Source organism: Triticum aestivum, chromosome 6B (assembly GCF_018294505.1).
Source record: "Triticum aestivum cultivar Chinese Spring chromosome 6B, IWGSC CS RefSeq v2.1, whole genome shotgun sequence".
NCBI classification, from domain to species: Eukaryota; Viridiplantae; Streptophyta; class Magnoliopsida; order Poales; family Poaceae; genus Triticum; species Triticum aestivum.
In genome coordinates, this window is record NC_057810.1 from 323328630 (window position 1) to 323350073 (window position 21444).

Genomic DNA, 21444 nt, shown 5'->3' on the forward strand with positions numbered 1-21444 from the left:
ATCATCGACGCCACAACTGGACACGACTCGCTGTGTTTTCTCGACGCATACTCCGGATACCATCAAATAAAGATGACAGAGTCTGACCAAGCTGGAACAACTTTTATAACGCCATATGGCCCTTTTTGCTTCAACACTATGCCTTTCGGGCTCAAGAATGCCGGCGCAACCTATCAACGCATGATTCAAACATGCCTGGAAAAACAAATTGGCAAAACAGTGGAAGCATATGTGAACGACGTAGTCATAAAAACTAGACACGTCGAAACCCTAATAGATGACTTGAGGCTTACATTCGATAACCACCAGACATACGACATCAAGTTAAATCCGGAAAAATGCATTTTCGGTGTCCCCTCGGGGAAGCTGCTGGGCTTCATTGTTTCCAATAGAGGAATCGAAGCGAATCCAGCAAAAATCCGAGCTCTGTCACAGTTGGATATACCAACAGACCTCAAGCACATCCAGAAGCTAGCTAGATGTGTGGCCGCTTTGAGCCGCTTTGTAGCCAGGCTAGAAGAAAAGGCATTGCCTCTTTACCGCCTCCTTCGGCGCACCGAACACTTTGTATGGACGGATGCAGCCGCGGCCGGACTCGAGGAGATAAAGACCTTATTGGCCAGTAATCCAGTCCTAATAGCGCCAAACATCGGCCAAATGTCAGGACCCCGACTCAATGCCACATCGATCTAGCATATAACACCTCACATCACTTTGCAGCCTCACGCACGGTATTCCCACGGGTGTCGCCTTACCTTTGCCTGGGACCGTTTGCGCCTTTTGGCACACGTATATGATAGTGTCACTAGCATCCATATGATAAGGAGCCCGGGCTGACATGGCTAGTCGTAAACCCAAAGTGGCACAAACTTACAGGGACATGCATCCATGACCCAGCATCGAACGTGTCGGTCATCAGCGAGTGAATCCAGGCTGTAGCACTGGGCTAGCAGGACTCCGGTGAACCAGGCTGTAGCGGGCTAACAGGACTCCGGTATTCATCGCGTGACATTTCCCCGAGGGGACAGACACAGGAACGAAGCAGGACACATGCCGGCCAGCCTAAGTGTTCCGGAGCAGTAGCAAGCTACCATGGAAACACTAGGAGACATTTCCCGGTAAGAGAGGCTACTAAGGATAAACAACTAGATAGTCAGATCCCACACATACCAAGCATTTCAATAACATACACACAATATGGTCGATATGTGCAAATACAACATGGCATCACAACATGACTCTATGACCCAAGTATGTACTCATTAGGCTCCGAGGAGCGAGATATTACAAACAGGGGTCTCATGACCGAACATTCAGAGCATACAAATCAAAGCACAAGCGGAAGCTTAACATGTCTGAGTACAGACATCTACAAATGAAAAAGGCTAAGAAGCCTGACAATCTACCAGATCCTGCCGAGGGCACAAGATCGTAGCTAAGGTAACAAGCTAAACGTCGAAGTCCACGCGAAACTACTAGTGAGACTGAAGTCTCTCTGCAAAACATAAACTAACATGAGTACAAATGTACAAATGTACCCAGCAAGACTTACATCAGAACTAACTACATATGCATCATTATCAACAAAGGGGATCGTGGGGTTTAACTGCAGCAAGCCAGCTTTGACTCGGTGGCTATCCTGAACTACGACTGCAAGTAACTCTTTTGAGGTGGCGCACACGAGTCCACATATTCACCATATCAATACACCACTATGGATCCGCTCCCGTCTCCCTATGAGAACGCCATCCATAGCACTCACGCTTATCTTGCGTATTTTAGGGTATCCACTTTCACTTGTCTATGAACTGATATAAGCAACCCAGAAGTCCTTTACCGCGGACACGGCTATTCAAATAGATGATGTTAACCCTGCAGGGGTGTACTTCTTCATACATGTTTCCACCACTTAGCGTCTGCACACGACATGTGCTCGGCAGACTTCAAGCGAAAGCCGACGTGGGTGTAGACCACGACCTACTTAAACACCTAGGTCTCTAGTCCAGGTTTATCGCCTATTCGGGTTCCATCCATGAGGAGATCCGGTCGGGGTTTCGCTCACAGCCCCAAACGATGTGAACAGGGTTCTATGACAGCAAACGGGCGCCCGGTATACCCGACCACGTGCCTACCGCATCACAGCCCACCCCTTCGGTCAGTGCTGCGCACGGCCTCCAGCATACTACAAACACCAGAAACTACTTGCAACTCCTAGACAGAGGACAAGGGTGAATAAGAAGTCGAGCGGGGTCATATTTCAGGGCCCAATGCATGGTAGTAGCTGAATCATGGATTACAAACACAGAACTCAGTTCCTAAGGACGGCTTCAATGAGACAACCCACCATGTACTCCTACATGGCCTCTCACCGCTACCTTTACCAAATCGTGTTCACACACTTAGCTCACACATAGTAGGACATGTTCACACACCTATGATTCATTCCCGATGAATCAGACCTAACTCAACTCTAAGCAGTAGCAGGCATGACAAACAAACATGAATGAGTAGGCACAACAGGGCTCAAACAACTCCTACTCATGCTAGTGGGTTTCATCTATTTACTGTGGCAATGACAGGTCATGCAGAGGATAAAGGGGTTCAACTACCGCAGCAAGTAACAAATGAATCGTTGTTGTCCTAATGCAGTAAAAAGAGCAGGAGCGAGAGAGTGGGATTGTATCGGAATGAACAAGGGGTTTTTTCTTGCCTGGCACTTCTGAAGATAATATTGAGTCTTCATCAGTGTCAATGATCACAGAAGAAACACGATCAATGCAATGCACAATATGATGCATGCTATGACATGGCAATATGAATGTGTTTTGGGCTAATGCACCTAGCTATGATTAAAATGAAGTTGGTTTGAATACATGATTCAAATTCCAACTCCATATGTGATTATTTAAATGCCCTTTAATTGATTTGTCCAAAACAGAGGACAAACATTGTTCAAGCATGCATGAAAATGGTACAGATGGATTCCTTGAATTTTTCTGATAATTTTTCATATATAATTTGTTTGATTTGGAGTCACGGTTGAATTACTATGATTTTTAGAAGTTTTAGCTATTTTCTAAAATAAATAAATCGTTTAGATTTATTTAAATCCAGAAAAGGGTTTATTGCGTCAGCACTGCGTCAGGGTGACGTCAGAGGTCAATGGGGACGTCCAGGTCAAACTGACCAGTGGGTCCCGCGTGTCAGCAGTTAATTAGACTAACTAATTTTAGTTAAACTAATCTGGTTAGTTAGCAGGGGGGGTCCCACTTGTCATTGACTCAGGGGAGTCATCTTGGGCCGACCCAGTAAACGTCAACGGTCAAACCCGCCGGACCCGGTCAATGGCTCATCGCCGGCAAGGCCAGGGACGGCGGAGGGGTGCGGGTTTCCTTCTCCGGCGACCAAATTAGCGCCCGTGACCACCTACAGAGAGCTGGCACTCTCGCGCATCCATTGGAGCAAGCGAGAGAGGCTGCAGTGAAGTGAGCTCGCCGGAGTCGAGCTCGTGGCGGTGGCCGGAGCTCGGGCAACGACGGGTTCGGCGCTACGGTGCAAGGCAAGGGGAGCTAGTGGGCGCTACGGGCTCCTGTAGCCGCGTTGAACACAGCGGTGTGCTTGGCTTCGAGCTATTGAGGCCCTAGCCACGCTGGCGACGAGGCACGGTGGCGGCAAGCTTCGGCCGTGGTGGTCAGCGGAGCTAGAGAAGGGGATCTACGGCGGGGAGAGAGGGGTTCGGTAGAGGAGCTCACGGCGAGGTCGAAGCGGAGCTCAGCAGACTCGGGGAGGCGGCGAAGACGGCGAATCGGACGGCAGCATCCGGCGGCCGTGGTCGGGGAAGAAGGCCACAGGCGTCGTCTTGGGGCCGTCCTGGCTCATGTAGCTCTGCGAGGAGGGAGAAGAGGTTGTGGCTGAGCCTCTGGGCTCAATGGCAGGGCGAGGGGTGGCCGGTGGTCACGGGGGTGCTCGTCGGCGTTCTCGGGCGGTCACGGCGATCGCGGGAGAGAGAGACAAAGGAGGAGATGAGGACGAGGGAGAGTGAGAGGGGGGTCCAGGGGGTGGCGTGGAGCTGCGGGAGACGTCCAGGGAGAGGAGGAGGCAGCCAGGCATGGATGAGGTGGCCGGCGTGTGGCCACGCGCGCCGGGTACGCGCCCCTGCCTACTGGCGCGAGGAGGAAGCCGACAGGGAGCCAGGCGGTGGTGGGCTGGGCCGTACAGGAGCTGGGTCGGTTGGTGGGCGCCAGGTAAGTCCAGGTGAGTTCTTTCCTCTCTGTTATCTCTAATATTTCTGTTTTCTATTTTTCTTCCTCTGTTTTGATTTAGTTTAGCAACTAAATCATTTTAATAAATTCTGTAGGTTATTATATGGCTTGCTAAAATATATACAAAGCCACTCACAAACTTCCAGAATTATTGGAGTCATAGTTAATATATATTAAATATAAATCCAAATCAAATAGTTATTGGATTAATTCAAATGGCCAAAATAAATATTTCTGTGACTCCAAAAATATTGGTTTGAATTTTAACTCTTACCAATATTTCTAAAGAATAACAGGAACATTTTCTTGGACTCATTTGAGAAGATTTAAATGTTGGTTATTTTTGAGGTTTTCTGAGGATTTTGAAAATTCCTCAATTCAAGTTTCATTTGAATTTAAACATGATACACACATGAAGCTAGCCTAGGTCAGACCAGAACTAGGGATGTGACACCAAACTATGCTACTATACATAGCTGCAACACATCAAGTGGTAAGCGCAGTGCTCATCGTCGAACGAGAGGTGAACGGATACAAATTGCCGCTACAAAATCCGGTTTATTACGTATCCACGGTCCTCATCCCATGCAAATCCCGATACTCACACTATCAAAAAATAGCATACGCGGTCTTCGCATCTCGGAAGCTAAGGCACTACTTTCAAGAGTGTTCGATTACCGTCGCCTCCGAAGTACCACTCAATGACATAATTAACAACTGCGACGCTACGGGCCGTATTGCTAAATGGGCTATCGAGCTCCTCCCGTTCGACATAATATACAAACCACGGCGAGCCATTAAGTCGCAACTACAGGCTGACTTTGTCGCCGAATGGACAGAAGCCGAACTCCCTAAAGAGTACGGCGCGTACTCTAACTGGATCATGCACTTTGACGGCTCCAAAATGCTGGCCGGACTGGGAGCAGGGGTAGTCCTGACATCTCCCACCGGGGACACGGTCCATTACGTCCCACAAATATTATACACAGACTCCAACAATGCAGTCGAATACGAGGCTCTGTTGCATGGTCTTCGGATGGCAGTCTCCATGGGCATCCAACGCCTGGAAGTGCACGGGGATTTGAACATCGCAATATCACAAATAAATGGAGACTTTGATGCCAAGGATCTGAAAATGGCGGCCTATCATAATTCCATCCTCAAAATGTCAGCTCGGTTCGAGGGGCTCGAATTCCACCATGTGGCTCGAGAAAACAATCAAGCCGCGGACGTCCTCGCCTGCATCGGCGCTAAACGCGACCCTGTCCCACCTAATATATTCCTGGAAAGGCTGTTCAAGCCATCCGTAGTATGGGAAGGGGAGTCCGGCAATATCAGCACGGATCCGAATACACCCCCAGACTCCGAACCGTCAGACACAATCGGAGGCTCTACCACCGAAATAACATCTTCGGCCCACGAAATCATGGTCGTAATCACCCCGTGGACTGAGCCTTTCTTGGCCTACCTGAAAAGTCACGAGCTCCCCGAAGACCAAAATGAAGCACGCTGCATAGTCCGGTGTTCTAAAGCTTACAAAGTCCACGAAGGGGAACTCTACAAGAAAAGCGCGACCGGAGTGCTCCCAAGGTGCATCTCTGAAGAGGAAGGGCGGCAACTCCTGGCTGAAATCCATGCCGGGCTGGGCGGACACCATGCCGCAGCTCGAGCGCTAGTAAGCAAAGCCTTCCGTACAGGCTTCTATTGGCCGACGGTCCGAGCAGACGTACAGGACGTTGTCCAACATTGCGTCGGCTGCCAGCTCTTCGCCAATCAGAGTCATATGCCCCCTACCGCTCTCCAAAAAATCCCCATAACCTGGCCCTTCACGGTCTGGGGGCTGGATATGGTCGGACCTCTTAAAGGGGGAAGCCATAAGATAAAATACTTACTGGTCATGGTGGACAAATTCACCAGATGGATCAAAGCCAAACCAGTTAAAACGGCCAAATATGGACCAGTAATAGACTTCATATCCGGGGTCGTACACCGGTACGGTATCCCCCATACCATCATCACTGATAATGGCTCAAATTTCACAGCCAATGAAGTGAAAACTTGGTGCGGCAAAATGGGCATTAAGCTCGACTACGCTTCCATCTACCACCGCCAAACAAACGGCTAGGTCGAACGGGCAAATGGTCTCATCATGAGCGGCATAAAACCCAAACTATTGCGATCTTTAATAGAATCGGATACACACTGGGTAGAAGAGCTCGACTCCATACTCTAGGGGCTGCGGACCACACCGAATCGAACCACCGGATATACACCATTTTTTATGGTGTACGGTGCAGAAGCAGTACTACCCTGCGACATAATACATGATTCGCCACGCGTACGCATGTACGAAGAGAAGGAAGCCGAGTTAGATCGGCAGGATAACTTGGATGCTGTGGAGGAGGAGCGCGATGTCGCAAAAGCCTGTTCCGCATTTTATCAGCAGCAGGCTCGACGATATCAAAGCAGAGAAGTGCGGGCCAAAACTTACAATATTGGCGAGATGGTTCTACGCCTACCGGAGAAGAAGAAGGACAAACTCAAACCCAAGTGGGAAGGTCCCTTCGTCATTGACAAAGTTCTCACCGGAGGAGCGTACCGTCTACGTAATGCATCCGATAACAGACTCGAGCCGAACCCATGGAACGCGGCCAGACTCCAGAGATTCTATGCCTAACGCCGAACTCAGTGTTCGTCTCCTCACCCCTCCTTTTTATTTATGCTCCACCTCTTTTTCTCTCCTTTCTCGACTCCTTTTTTTCTTCTCTCTTCACACAAAGTATTTAATACTGTACGGACTACCGGATCTTTCCGGCCGTACTATGTGTGTAAGCTGTACCTGGGGGCTTCCTATTCGGAAGCTAGACATAATTACTTTAAATGTCTTTTTGCCCATCACATATGAGTTCCTTTTCCATACGTGCCTTTCTTCACCATTTTATGTATCGATATGACTTAAGATGTGGCCAAGCTGGGTTGCCTGGCTCTTGTGTTTATGCCCTACATTCCCGTTAATTCGGCTAGGGCATAAGGGGAGCACCTCTATGATTGTTACTGCCGGTTAAGCCAGATGTGTACCTCGGACTGGGTGAAGCCGAAAGCTAGTTTCCTTAAGAGAATATTCTATTGGTGAACAAAGGATGTATTTTTTGGTTACACAAAAAAAACCCAGAAGCTTTTTATCCCGCGCCATCGTTCGCAGTCCGGACATGTGCATCGACACATGCATTCCCAGGGAAAGGAACCCCTAATGGAACTATTCTCCCTGGAAGATGTTTCTTGCTATCCATGCAATATAACATAACTAGTTGGGTACTTGTCTGTTCAAGCACGTATGACCCCTACGCCTGGTATCCACGCATACCCCGGTTCTTGTATAATCGAGCGGGTATTCGGACACACCCCGGACTATAGGGTCCGGGGGCTGAAGCGAAAAGGTCCGCCATGACAATTGATTTCAATCTGGCTAGGGGCTATTTATGCCAATTAAATTACAAAGTCACTGAGACTAACTATACTCCTCCTCTATACCATCTAACAGGCTATCTAGCCTACAATCTTGTTGAGAATACTTAGCGGCTAACGCTACCTGGTCATATACCAGACTCACGGGAATTTCTTGCCCATCCAGCCCTGCCGGTCCTACTTCGGCCATGTGGTTCGGGTACAGCTTGGTGTAGCGCGTCTTCACCATTGCCCAGGCCTCTCTCGCTCCTTGCCGGCATGTTGTTACCTTCCACAGACGGAAGCGCCGCTGGGCTCCTTGAAGCAGGTCGCAAGCTCCCCCATGCCATTCGACAGGAGGCTTGATGGCCACAAGGCCTGAGCAACGCCGTGCTTCACCTGCCGAGCACGCTCGTGCAACTGTGAAAGTTCTTGCAGCAAATCACTTGCAGATGAGGGCATCTCCTCTTCAGGGCGACCCGTTAACATTCCTGCAGGCAAAAAATTTCTCAAAAAACTTCACACAGTTTGCTTGAGCTCTTACCATAAATGTCGTGTCGAAGCTTTTTGTTGTCCTTCACGGAGTCCGCCAGTTGAGCACGGACGTCCAGACGAATATTGGCATATTGTAGCCTGTGCTTCTCTTGGGTCACCTGCGTAAGATCGCGCACGCCAACCTTTAGCTGTCGTTGGAGATGCGAATCGTCACCCATTACGCCCTCCGGATTCACCCCGGGATTGTCTTCAGAATCTTCTGTTAGACCAACCGCACCAGCCATTTACTAACTAATACATCTGCCTATAATGGAGACAAATATTACCAGAGGTGGCCTTTCGGGATCCCTCTAACTTGGCCACCGCATCAGTCAACTGGGCCTTGCATGCCTCCAGCTCCCGCGCCAGTTGTTCGTTCTTGTCCACAAGGACCTGTGCATATATTGATCCTTCAAACAGTTGTCCCAACTATTCCACGTCTCAGGGGCTACTACTATACATACTTATCAAAATTTCTTACCCGTATGTCTTTGGTATACTGGTTTGTCGCTTGGGCAAGCCCGCCTCGAGCAGCTCGGACATATGCGTCCGCTGAATTGAAGGCATTAAAAGCCTCTTCGGAAAAGATATTGTTCCAGAGCACGGCCCTCCGGCGCCGGTGATTCATGGCGCTCTCCACTTCGGAGTTCGTGGCCGAACACATATCCGCATCCTCCGTCAGGGGGCTATGTGGTGTTGGCCCCGTGTCCGCCTCCGCCCCCGAAGCCGGTTTTGGAACCCGACTGGTGGAGGCGTGATTGGTGGGGTCCCCGGATATAGTCCGGTTATTCCTCTTCCTGCCAGACACAAAGGGTGCTGTCATATTTCAAATTCTATAAATTGCAGGATAGGTCATTATGTTACCTCTCCAGTGGTGTGTCAACCCTCACCGCCTTCATCTTGAGCCTGCCCGATCCGGACGCCCGTGGTTGATGAGTCCCTAGGGGCTCGGCCCTTTGCTCCAGCCGTTTCTTCTGCAAATAGAACGACGCCTCAAGGGTAAATTATAATACCTGGGGGGAGTCCTCTTCGGAGGATAGGGTTTTTTAGCCTAGCTTACACGCGATGCGGGGAGCAGTCCGGGTTAGTCGGCCGTAATGGTCACTAGGGCGCCATCCCAGCTTGCCTGATAAAATACCCCGTTGACAAGCTCCACTCTAATATCCGGATCTACCTTGAGTCCCGGATCTAGGGCCCTTCCAGGGTCCTCTTCTTGCGGGGAGGGGCTGAAGATTACCTTTACGGCCCTCCTCAGTTCTTGCTCAGAAGCATTGATGTAAGTAATCTCAGCGGAAGGACGCTAGAGTAAGTAAAGCTGGGAAAAGAATGGCAACTGACCCACTCTGGGGGTTGTACATGGAGAATCCGTCCCGCGTTTTTATGCGGAGGAATTCCTCCTCTTCCCCTTTGTACAAATCGAACAATATCCTTGCCAAAGCAGCAACGGAGTCCAGACCCTTACGGCCACAGCGGGTGGCCTTGTCTTCCTCGTTGAAATGCCACATGGGCTTCCCCCGATATTGGAGCGGCTGCACTCCTCGCCTTATGCATATCGCCATGACCTCGATTATCATCAGTCCGGATTTGGCCGGCGACTTTATCCTGTTCATCAGGGCCTCGGGGGCGCCAGCTTAAGCGTGCCCTCAGCGGGGCGTTGCTGAACTTGGGGAGACCTATCCGGACTAGATCCGGAAGGGGAACATCATTTATATAGAACCACTCTGAAGGCCAGTTTTCTGGTGCCTTCTCAGGAGTGCCGGACAGGTATCCGGTCTCGGCAATGCGCCATACTTCAGCCCTGCCCACCTAACATAGGAACTCTCCCTGGGTGCGGGGGACAAGGCAGAACAGCTTCCTCCATAATCTGAAGTTTGGTTCGCAGCATAAAAACAGCTCGCAAAGGGCGACATACCCCGCTATGTGCAGAATAGAGGCTGGGGTAAGATTGTGTAACTGGAGGCCGTAAAACTCCAGGAGCCCATGAAGAAACGGGTGGATAGGAAACCCGACGCCCCTTAGCAGATGCAAGATGAGGCATATCCGCTCGTCCGGAGATGGGTCAGGAGATCCCTCAGCCAGTTCCCCTCCGTCATAAGTGGCTATTCCAGCTCGGACGAAGACCATGAACGCCGATTGGAGAAACCCTTGGGTTTGTAGCTTTACCAAACGGCTGTGAGGAACTGAGCACTCTCCCCAATCCCCCGACTTAGAGCCAGGGGGGCAAGCAGAAGGCTGCGGCGGCCGGCCATGCTGGGATTGTTTTCGTGGAGTGCTCTAGGATGCTAGCTCAAGGGAGAAGATTGAGGCTTGGATCTGAGAATCCCTGTCCCTTCAAATAGGCGGTTGGCCCGGAGGATCGAGGGTGGCAAATGCAAAAATGCCTCGACTCCTCGCATTCTCTCGACACGTGGAGATGGTCATTACTGAGGCGCTAAAGCCGAGGAGCACAACATTGATTGGAGGCCAGACATAATTCTCGTAACAGGTACTTTGGAGTATTCGGAGAAGGAACCCGCCTTGCAATGCCAAAGACAATACTGTGCACCGGACTCATCGTCATTGAAGCCTGGTTCAGGGGCTACTGAGGGATTCCTAGATTAGGGGGTATCCGGACATCCGGACTGTGTACAACGTCCGGACTATTGAAGCGTGAAGGTACAAGACTTAAGACTTCGGCCCGTGTCCGGATGGGACTCTCCTTTGCGTGGGAGGCAAGCTTGGCGATCCGGATATTATATATCCTTCCTTGTAACCGACTCCATGTAAATCCTAGCCCTCTTTGGTGTCTATATAAACCGGAGAGGTTGGTCCTTAGAAGGCCGATCACAATTACATTCATACCATCATAGGCTAGCTCTTAGGGTTTAGCCTCTACGATCTCGTGGTAGATCTACTCTTGTACTACCCATATCATCAATATTAATCAAGCAGGAAGTAGGGTTTTACCTCCATCGAGAGGGCCCGAAACTGGATAAACATCTGTGTCCCTTGCTTCCTGTTACCATCAGCCTTGACGCATAGATCGGGACCCCCTACCTGAGATCCGCCGGTTTTGACACCGACAGTCATCTTGGTGGCTTCAAAGTTCGGAAATCTCCACTGGAACCTCTGTTCTTGTTCTCTTTGCACATGCCTTCATCTCCGTGCTTGATCATGCTCCATTGTCCATGCTAAGCCCTTCAATTGTATGCAACACAAATGTATCCAAGTTAGGCAGCAACACATTCTCATGAACATTAGAAAGATTACTAAGAAATGAAAATACCTGATAATTTAACTCGCGTGCGTGGGCTCTAGTAATTGGTCTGATAGGTATAGAAGCATGAATTGTGGGTGTAACTGTGGTATCCATGTCCTCATCATCCTCCCCTTCTTGAAAAGAAAGCCGTCCTCGGCGTTGCTTAATCTGAAATGTGGCTAACAAAAGAGACAAGGTGTACACATTGTATATGTATATGTCATCCATTTTGACTGATCTCAGTTGTACAAGAGCACAGTTCAAAAGTCGTGAAAAATAAAGACAATATATTATCACAAGAAGTCAAAGGCATGGAAATATTGCAACTCAGTTTGCACATATATGTGAAGCTCTTATTCATAACAAAAGATTGGCAATGCTCATCATTAAACCATCCCAACCTTGATGAACCATCACCAAGTTTAGAGGTCTATCAAAATGATTAAACATTGGCACAACTATTTTCAAATGTATTTGATCCAAATCTGATTTATTCCCTGATTCAGATGGTTCTTTCGCATCAATAGTTAATTCAATGGGTTCACTCAAAAGTGTTTGATCACATGGCAAAGTCAAATCATGAACATAGTCCTCTAAAATAGCTGCTGTGATCAAAGTAGTGTGTAGCTCATCGCATGGTTCATTTAAATTGACAAGGCATTCATCATACTCATGTGGAGGTGGAAGATCGATACCTTTGTCATTACCACTTATGATCAACTCAGATGATGTGGGCACTCTTGGAGGTGATGTGTCACATGGTGGAGGTGATGTAATCCTCACAACCACGGATGTCTTGTCATAGTACGCCTAGTAGTTGAAGGAACAACTGTATCATCTCTTGGAATGTGCACCTTGCGCTTATTATCCTTGTGGAAACCACGCCGTTGTATTTCCTGTTCAGCTTTGCAAGCAAGACGAAACAAATGGTCCATAGGATAACACTCTTCATGAATTAGTATCTCCTGAATATCATGGTTTAAACCTCCCCAAAATCTGTCCATCAAATCATCTTCACTTTCCTCTAACAAGGAGTGCAACAAGGTAGTTCGTAAATCATCATAATATTTTGTTACAGTGTCACTACCTTGTTTTAAATGTTGTAGTTTTTTAATCATGCCACGAGTATAATAAACATCGACAAATCTATCTCTCATGGCAACTTTTAAATCATCCCATGTAGTAGGTACATAATCAGGGTATAACCGACAATGTTCACTCTACCAAATAGTAGCAAAACCAGTGAATGTACCAACCATGACCTTAACTTTTTCATGCACAAAAAAATTATGGGAAGCAAATATAGCATTTATTTCGAACTCCCGTTCAATATATAAATCAGGCTTAAAATGACCATGACAAGGTGGCATGGAAACAAGAACCTGATTGTGTGCATTCTGATGTCTTTGTACCTCTTGTGATGGTGGTTGTATTTTTTGAGGTGATGGCACGTCTCCCATGATCGATGAAGCCCAACTGACTCTGGAACCTGCCATAATTAGTAGAAACAAGAAACAAATTCCAAGAATAATGTTCCTATGAACTACTGGGATGTGGTGGTAAAACACTCACAGTATAGCAAATATCAACGTCTTACAAGTTCTTACCATCCAGCAGGTGGTGACCGGCAACCAGCGGTGTCAAATAACTACAAGAGTTGGGTAAAGCGATTGCCAGGTGAACGTATGTATGCACGATGTAGAAATATGTGGAGTTGGGTTGGCTTTATATATGTGGGAAAAATGCTACAACCACGTTAATTAATGCAAGCTAAAAATTCATTCAAAGTGGTCAAGTGTTGATCCTAGGCTAGATCATACTAGAGACGCGAGCCTAATACACAAATGAATGCACGCACTAAACTGAATAATGACCGCACTGGCTAGTCGAAACTGAAGCAACACTGATAAAAGAATACTAGCTGATGTGTATTCTCCTCATGTTTTAAAACCTTTTCAACTAAACCAACGATGCCTCAAAATATTCTCCAAGTAACTTCTCTCTCCTGCTTTTTTTATGATCCAAAATTGCAGCCGACCAAACTATACACTAGGGTACAAATGATTTGCACGTTCCCAAGTCCAACGTGATGGGAGTCTCCTTCAAATAAACAATATTTCCTTCCTCTAATTAGGCCTAAGCATGGATCCAAGTTCCAACGTAAATCTGTAGCACTTTTATTTCGCTGCAACACCTTCCAATCAGCAAAGCAATCAGTGTTCATGTTCTCTTGTCTCTCTCCTTTTGAAGGAAGTGCATGTTCTCTTTTCTCCCCTTTTTTCTTGTTCCACATTTTTTTCTTTTTCCCTGGTGGATCCAATATATTTCCTTTGCAAACTCCAAGTGGCTGACTAGGAAACTTTCGAATCTCCAAAAAACGTGAGTTGGCTGCTAGTACTTTGTTTTTTTTGGAATCAAAACCGTGCAGCAATATCCCCCTATTAAATTGCTAGTTGACCGAAAAACTCTTTCCTTTATTTTCTCCAATGACCTGGCTAGAACATGGAAACCTTCAACCCAATCTTTTTTTCTCTTGTGGATCAAACGAATCTGGACTTCCTCTCTTAAGAAAAAGCCACAACCGATCCCTTTTTTTGCGGATCGGACTTTCCTTTTTTTACGCGCTGTAATTTCCTTCCAAAGTAACACAACCCACGTGGGAGGGGATCACTTCCCAAATCGCAACCGATCTGGTCTCACTTGCCTCCTATTTTTTTTACTTTGTTCCAAATAAACAACAAATCTCTTCCTTTTTTCCTTCCAAATGAGCAAGGAAATATCTGATTTCCTTCTTTCCTTTTAAATCTCTCTCTCTCTTCTCCTTTGGCCGCACCAAACCTGCCCTATTCTTCTGCTATTTCCTTTTTCTTTTTGCTGATTCGTAGTTACCAAACCAGGAGGATTTGGCCTGATCCTTTTTTTCCATCTCCTTACTTTCCAAGTACTAGAGCACTACCGAATCCCACCTTGTGCGTAACTCTTCATCTATACTACTATTAAACAATCAAACAAGAACTTCTTTAAGCACACCCCACAAAGCGTACACAGATTCAATACCACCGCACGATTAGGCCCACTAAAATCAATCTAACGGTTAGCCTTAACCTAAATCATTTTTTGTGTACACTTAGCAATTTACATTGACTGACCGTACTCCACCGTGGAGGAAAATATGAAACTCCACGCCTTAGCAATTAGGAAACTAATAATCACGGGTGCATTCTATTCTAGGAAACTAAATCAGAGTGCATCCATCCTATTAGGAAACTAATCTCAGACAAATCCATCCTATTAAAAAACTTATCTCGGATGCATCCATCCTATTAGGAAGCTAATCGTGAGCCGCCTGCCACCTTCATGCACGCTAGCCATGATGGGGGAAGCGCGAGGAGTTTCGTCTTCCTCCGGGAACACACGTGCTATCGCCGCCATCGTCTTCTGCCTGGAGGATAGGCGCTCTTCTGCCGCTACTGCGACGACTCCATCCACGTCCAGGGCATGCTCTCCGGCAACCATCGGCATCCGTGTTGACTTCAGCTCCGTTCGCAGCACTCACGCCGACAAAGTGTCTATTCAGCGGGTGCACATGCATTACATATTAAATAAGAATCGTGGGGCTTCAAGCAATCTAGAATTATAGATTTGAGATTATCTTAGGTTGCTGATTGTTGTACTGAAAATGTGTAATTATATATGGCACGTACATAAGAATGCAACAATCTTGTCTTACAAAGTAGGATCAAGAGTGATACTGAAAAAGTCAAGATGCAGAGTCTATTTCCCATGATTACTTCTCATGTTCATGTCGGCTTCCTTGGGCTTTACTTCGTACCACCATATGCATTAAACTAGACCGTATCAAGAGGTAACACCATCCCCTTGATTAGAATTGCCTTATTTGTGCTATTGATCAGTGTGTGTTTTACGTATGACGTTGCTTTACCTGGAATTAAGGTGGGTTGCACCTTCCTAGACACTATCTCCAGGGATAGGTTGGAAATCAGGATATATGATTCATTCTTAGATAAAACTTTACACGCGTCACTTTAACATAATTGCATAGCAATCCAGTAAATTATGTAAGATTCAGTAGGAGGCAAGATATTGAAGATGTACTACTATTTCAGTTACATGATTCTATACAACTAAAACGGTTCACATGACTCCGTAACTGTTGTTAGAGAATATCTCTCGCTGTTCTGTAAAGGTATGCAATCTCTACCTCTATACTACTATTAAACAATCAAACAAGAACTTCTTTAAGCACACCCCACAAAGCGTACACAGATTCAATACCACCGCACGATTAGGCCCACTAAAATCAATCTAACGGTTAGCATTAACCTAAATCATTTTCTATGTACACTTAGCAATTTACATTGACTGACCGTACTCCACCGTGGAGGAAAATATGAAACTCCACGCCTGAGCAATTAGGAAACTAATAATCACGGGTGCATTCTATTCTAGGAAACTAAATCAGAGTGCATCCATCCTATTAGGAAACTAATCTCAGACAAATCCATCCTATTAAAAAACTTATCTCGGATGCATCCATCCTATTAGGAAGCTAATCGTGAGCCGCCTGCCACCTTCATGCACGCTAGCCACGATGGGGGAAGCGCGAGGAGTTTCGTCTTCCTCCGGGAACACACGTGCTATCGCCGCCATCGTCTTCTGCCTGGAGGACAGGCGCTCTTCTGCCGCTACTGCGACGACTCCATCCACGTCCAGGGCATGCTCTCCGGCAACCATCGGCATCCGTGTTGACTTCAGCTCCGTTTGCAGCACTCACGCCGACAAAGTGTCTATTCAGCGGGTGCACATGCATTACATATTAAATAAGAATCGTGGGGCTTCAAGCAATCTAGAATTATAGATTTGAGATTATCTTAGGTTGCTGATTGCTGTACTGAAAATGTGTAACTATATATGGCACGTACATAAGAATGCAACAATCTTGTCTTACAAAGTAGGATCAAGAGTGATACTGAAAAAGTCAAGATGCAGAGTCTATTTCCCATGATTACTTCTCATGTTCATGTCGGCTTCCTTGGGCTTTACTTCGTACCACCATATGCATTAAACTAGACCGTATCAAGAGGTAACACCATCCCCTTGATTAGAATTGCCTTATTTGTGCTATTTGATCAGTGTGTGTTTTACGTATGACGTTGCTTTACCTGGAATTAAGGTGGGTTGCACCTGCCTAGACACTATCTCCAGGGATAGGTTGGAAATCAGGATATATGATTCATTCTTAGATAAAACTTTACACGCGTCACTTTAACATAATTGCATAGCAATCCAGTAAATTATGTAAGATTCAGTAGGAGGCAAGATATTGAAGATGTACTACTATTTCAGTTACATGATTCTATACAACTAAAACGGTTCACATGACTCCGTAACTGTTGTTAGAGAATATCTCTCGCTGTTCTGTAAAGGTATGCAATCTCTACCTCTATACTACTATTAAACAATCAAACAAGAACTTCTTTAAGCACACCCCACAAAGCGTACACAGATTCAATACCACCGCACGATTAGGCCCACTAAAATCAATCTAACGGTTAGCCTTAACCTAAATCATTTTCTGTGTACACTTAGCAATTTACATTGACTGACCGTACTCCACCGTGGAGGAAAATATGAAACTCCACGCCTGAGCAATTAGGAAACTAATAATCACGGGTGCATTCTATTCTAGGAAACTAAATCAGAGTGCATCCATCCTATTAGGAAACTAATCTCAGACAAATCCATCCTACTAGGAAGCTAATCGTGAGCCGCCTGCCACCTTCATGCACACTAACCACGATGGGGGAAGCGCGAGGAGTTTCGTCTTCCTCCGGGAACACACGTGCTATCGCCGCCATCGTCTTTTGCCTGGAGGACAGGCGCTCTTCTGCCGCTACTGCGACGACTCCATCCACGTCCAGGGCATGCTCTCCAGCAACCATCGGCATCCGTGTTGACTTCAGCTCCGTTCGCAGCACTCACGCCGACAAAGTGTCTATTCAGCGGGTGCACATGCATTACATATTAAATAAGAATCGTGGGGCTTCAAGCAATCTAGAATTATAGATTTGAGATTATCTTAGGTTGCTGATTGCTGTACTGAAAATGTGTAACTATATATGGCACGTACATAAGAATGCAACAATCTTGTCTTACAAAGTAGGATCAAGAGTGATACTGAAAAAGTCAAGATGCAGAGTCTATTTCCCATGATTACTTCTCATGTTCATGTCGGCTTCCTTGGGCTTTACTTCGTACCACCATATGCATTAAACTAGACCGTATCAAGAGGTAACACCATCCCCTTGATTAGAATTGCCTTATTTGTGCTATTTGATCAGTGTGTGTTTTACGTATGATGTTGCTTTACCTGGAATTAAGGTGGGTTGCACCTGCCTAGACACTATCTCCAGGGATAGGTTGGAAATCAGGATATATGATTCATTCTTAGATAAAACTTTACACACGTCACTTTAACATAATTGCATAGCAATCCAGTAAATTATGTAAGATTCAGTAGGAGGCAAGTTATTGAAGATGTACTACTATTTCAGTTACATGATTCTATACAACTAAAACGGTTCACATGACTCCGTAACTGTTGTTAGAGAATATCTCTCGCTGTTCTGTAAAGGTATGCAATCTCTACCGCGTTCCAATAAAGAGAATTTTACCATACAGAAGGATCCAATGAAGAAACTAATTCGGCTGAGTTCCAATAAATAGATCCTTCAAAGGATCTGTCCTAATACAACTGTCGTATATTGGTACGGAGAAATCATATAAACTGTACTCAGTCGGATTTATTTTGTTTCATGACAGAGAAACCAAATACCTTTCGCTATTTTGGCACATATATTTATTCTTATATACTTGTGCAGTTTCGAATGATCCAATATATCTGCAGTTATCAAACTTGAAGACATGTTGTTTAAGACCTTATTTGCACCGCCTCTCTTTCTTTGTCTGTGCGCCTCTTTCCTCCAATAATAATAATGAACAACTTTTTCTGGATCAGGTATTACATTGTTACAAATGTATGTTGAAGCTACTCCTTACGACAAGGAAAAAGAGGATGAGTGTTTTCTATCTTCACCAGTTTTGTAGCATGTTCCAAATTGTTGGCTCTTTCTTATTTGAGGATTCATCATTTTTTGTAATTTAGAAGCTGACCTAAAAGCTTGATAAGGTTAAGCTTGACAAATACTCTAGAATACTTTTCCTTCCATCTTTATTTTTCTTCATAACTCATTTCAGTTTCTATATGTATAAAGCGTCTTACATCATTGTAAGTTAGTATGGTTGCCAACGCATAAACACATACAAAACCGGATAAATATTTTCTATGATGATAATTATTGGATTTCTTTTAGCCCTTTTACATTTCAATTAGTTCTTGTAAATCATCTTTATTTCATATAGAAGTCGTTGTAGTCACATATCATCTTCTATTTCCTATTATCCATAGTAGGTAGCTATATAATTTTGGCAGTTCACACAACCAAAAAATATATATAATTTGATCCAAATTAGTACAAATATATATTTTGCTATGCAGAGTAGTAGAATAAAATAAGATTCGAGAATTAAGCATCTTGAACAATATAATTGCACCGTAAGGCAGTTTATACTTTTTTTCCTGGCTACACTCGAAGAGAAGACTATACTACATGCCTATATTATTGCATTAATAAATAATTGCTGATTTTATTTAAATGAGAATATTTTCCTGCTATTACTCTATGCAGCAACATAACCACTATTTTGTCTCGTTTTTGAAAATACAATTTGAGCGACATCAAACATTGTGTATCCATTTGATTTATATTTTTAAAAACGTTTATTTTTTTATATTATTTGAATTCACCTGTTTTACATTTGAGACGTGCGTTGCACGTGCATATTTACTAGTTTATATAATTTCCTTCCGATATCCTCACGTGATCTCCTTCTATTCTTCTCCAATCTCTAACTCGCAAAGCAAAATCTTCCCAACCAAATTAATTAGTAGATATTTTTGTCTAACTCATGATGGAACAAGTCTCAAAGACAAACCAATCTGTAATATTTTTTTTTGCTGTTTTGACATACACGAAGTGGTTTATGATGGCAGTGATGATGGTGATGGAAATTGTGGCGGTGGAATATTACAATGATGTGGATGATGGTGTATGTGGATGCGGCGTGAATAAACCGTGACTAGAACTCAAAACTCTAAAAGACTAGACACTAGACCCAACAACTCTACACACGATGCAACCGAAAATTCAACAAAGCAAAAACTAAGTGATAATGGTGAAAAGGCTCAGACTGTCTTAGACACAGATGAACTAATCTACAGTTTTTTTGTGGCTTTTTCTTGGACTCTAGGTATGAATAACAGATGCAATCTAGACTACAAAAAATTGGGAAATCTCACCGAGCATCCTGAAAACTGATACCACTTAATAGAGGCAACGGGCCCGATCTTTCGATGAGATGATAACTATCGATTTGGTGGAGACGACTTGGATGATCCAACTACAAGCGTTCACCGATGTTGTGCCTTGGCAATCGCTAAACCAACTCCGAGAGGTTATTGACCACGCCGGAGCACGATCAACCTGACCACGAAGGTCTATTCTTGCGAGCAACCGAAGAACAAGCAAGAATATGATTAAGCAATCTGAATATTACGAATATGGATAAAGTATTGATAAAAGTGGGGTTTCATAAGCGGTCTTGGTCTGGTCGTTGGACACAAACGAATTACATGAAGTTGCGGCGATGGCTAACTTTTAACTAAACAAAACCCAAGTCTAAACGGTGCCTTAAGGGCTGTATTTGTAGGGAAAAGAGAGGGGATTTCGTCCACCTTTGGCAAGGTGGGACTAAATACCTCCTAAGTCGTTTCCCCTAAAATACGGAATCTAAAAATAGATTACATGGGCCTGGTCCAAAAATAAGGTAGTGCAACACCAATAATAAGCTATGGACGAAATTTATGACATGCCATCTTGTATATTTCGTCCATCTTGTATGTCATCATGGTGGCTTCAAAGTTCGAAAATCTCCATTGGAACCTCCGTTCTTGTTCTCTTCGCACACGCCTTCATCTTCGTGCTTGATCATGCTCCATTGTTCATTCTTCTTGTCTGTGCTATGCCCTTCAATTGTAAGCAACACAAATGTATCCAAGTTAGGCAGCATCCCATTCTCATGAACGTTAGAAAGATTACTAAGAAACGAAAGTACCTGATAATTTAACTAGCATGCATGGGTTCTAGTAATTGGTCTGATAGGTATAGTAGCATGGATTGTGGGTGTAACTATGGTATCCATGTCCTCATCACTCGAGCTCTTGTCATATGTCCAAGTGGTGTCATGGGAGATGTAGGTACATCCATGGGGATGATCATGGGATGCTCCGCATCACTAAGCGATTTCGGCACTACAAGTTGAGCATACGGTCAAAGTTTCCTTCAAAATTGGAGCATATGAAGACACTTTGGAGTGTGATGTCGTCCCAATGTCCATTTGCCACCTCCTTCTCGGTCGATCATGGCAATTTGACCGCGGTGTCATCCACAACGGGCGTACCAATCACTATAGCTTCAAGATGAAAGGAAAGGAGTACGTGCTACGACCTATGTCTCCAAGTCAAGTGATCGCCGACAAGCAAGCCACCCATCGTGGAGAAAAGAGCGAGAGAGTGACCCACCCAAAAGAGAGTGAGCGCCACAAGCTGAAATCAAGTGCCTCCACGATGAGTGACAAGAAAAACTTAGTCCTATTTGCCACCAAAAGTGAGATGAGAGAAGTGTGTGAGAACTCATCAAGTGTTATGCACTATGTCCTTGTGTGCAAGGATGAGGCACCAAAAACTAACACATCTGAAGATCTACCTTTAGTGTTGTTTTCTCTTTTGCAGGAATTCCAAGATGTTTTCCCCAACGAGCTACCTCC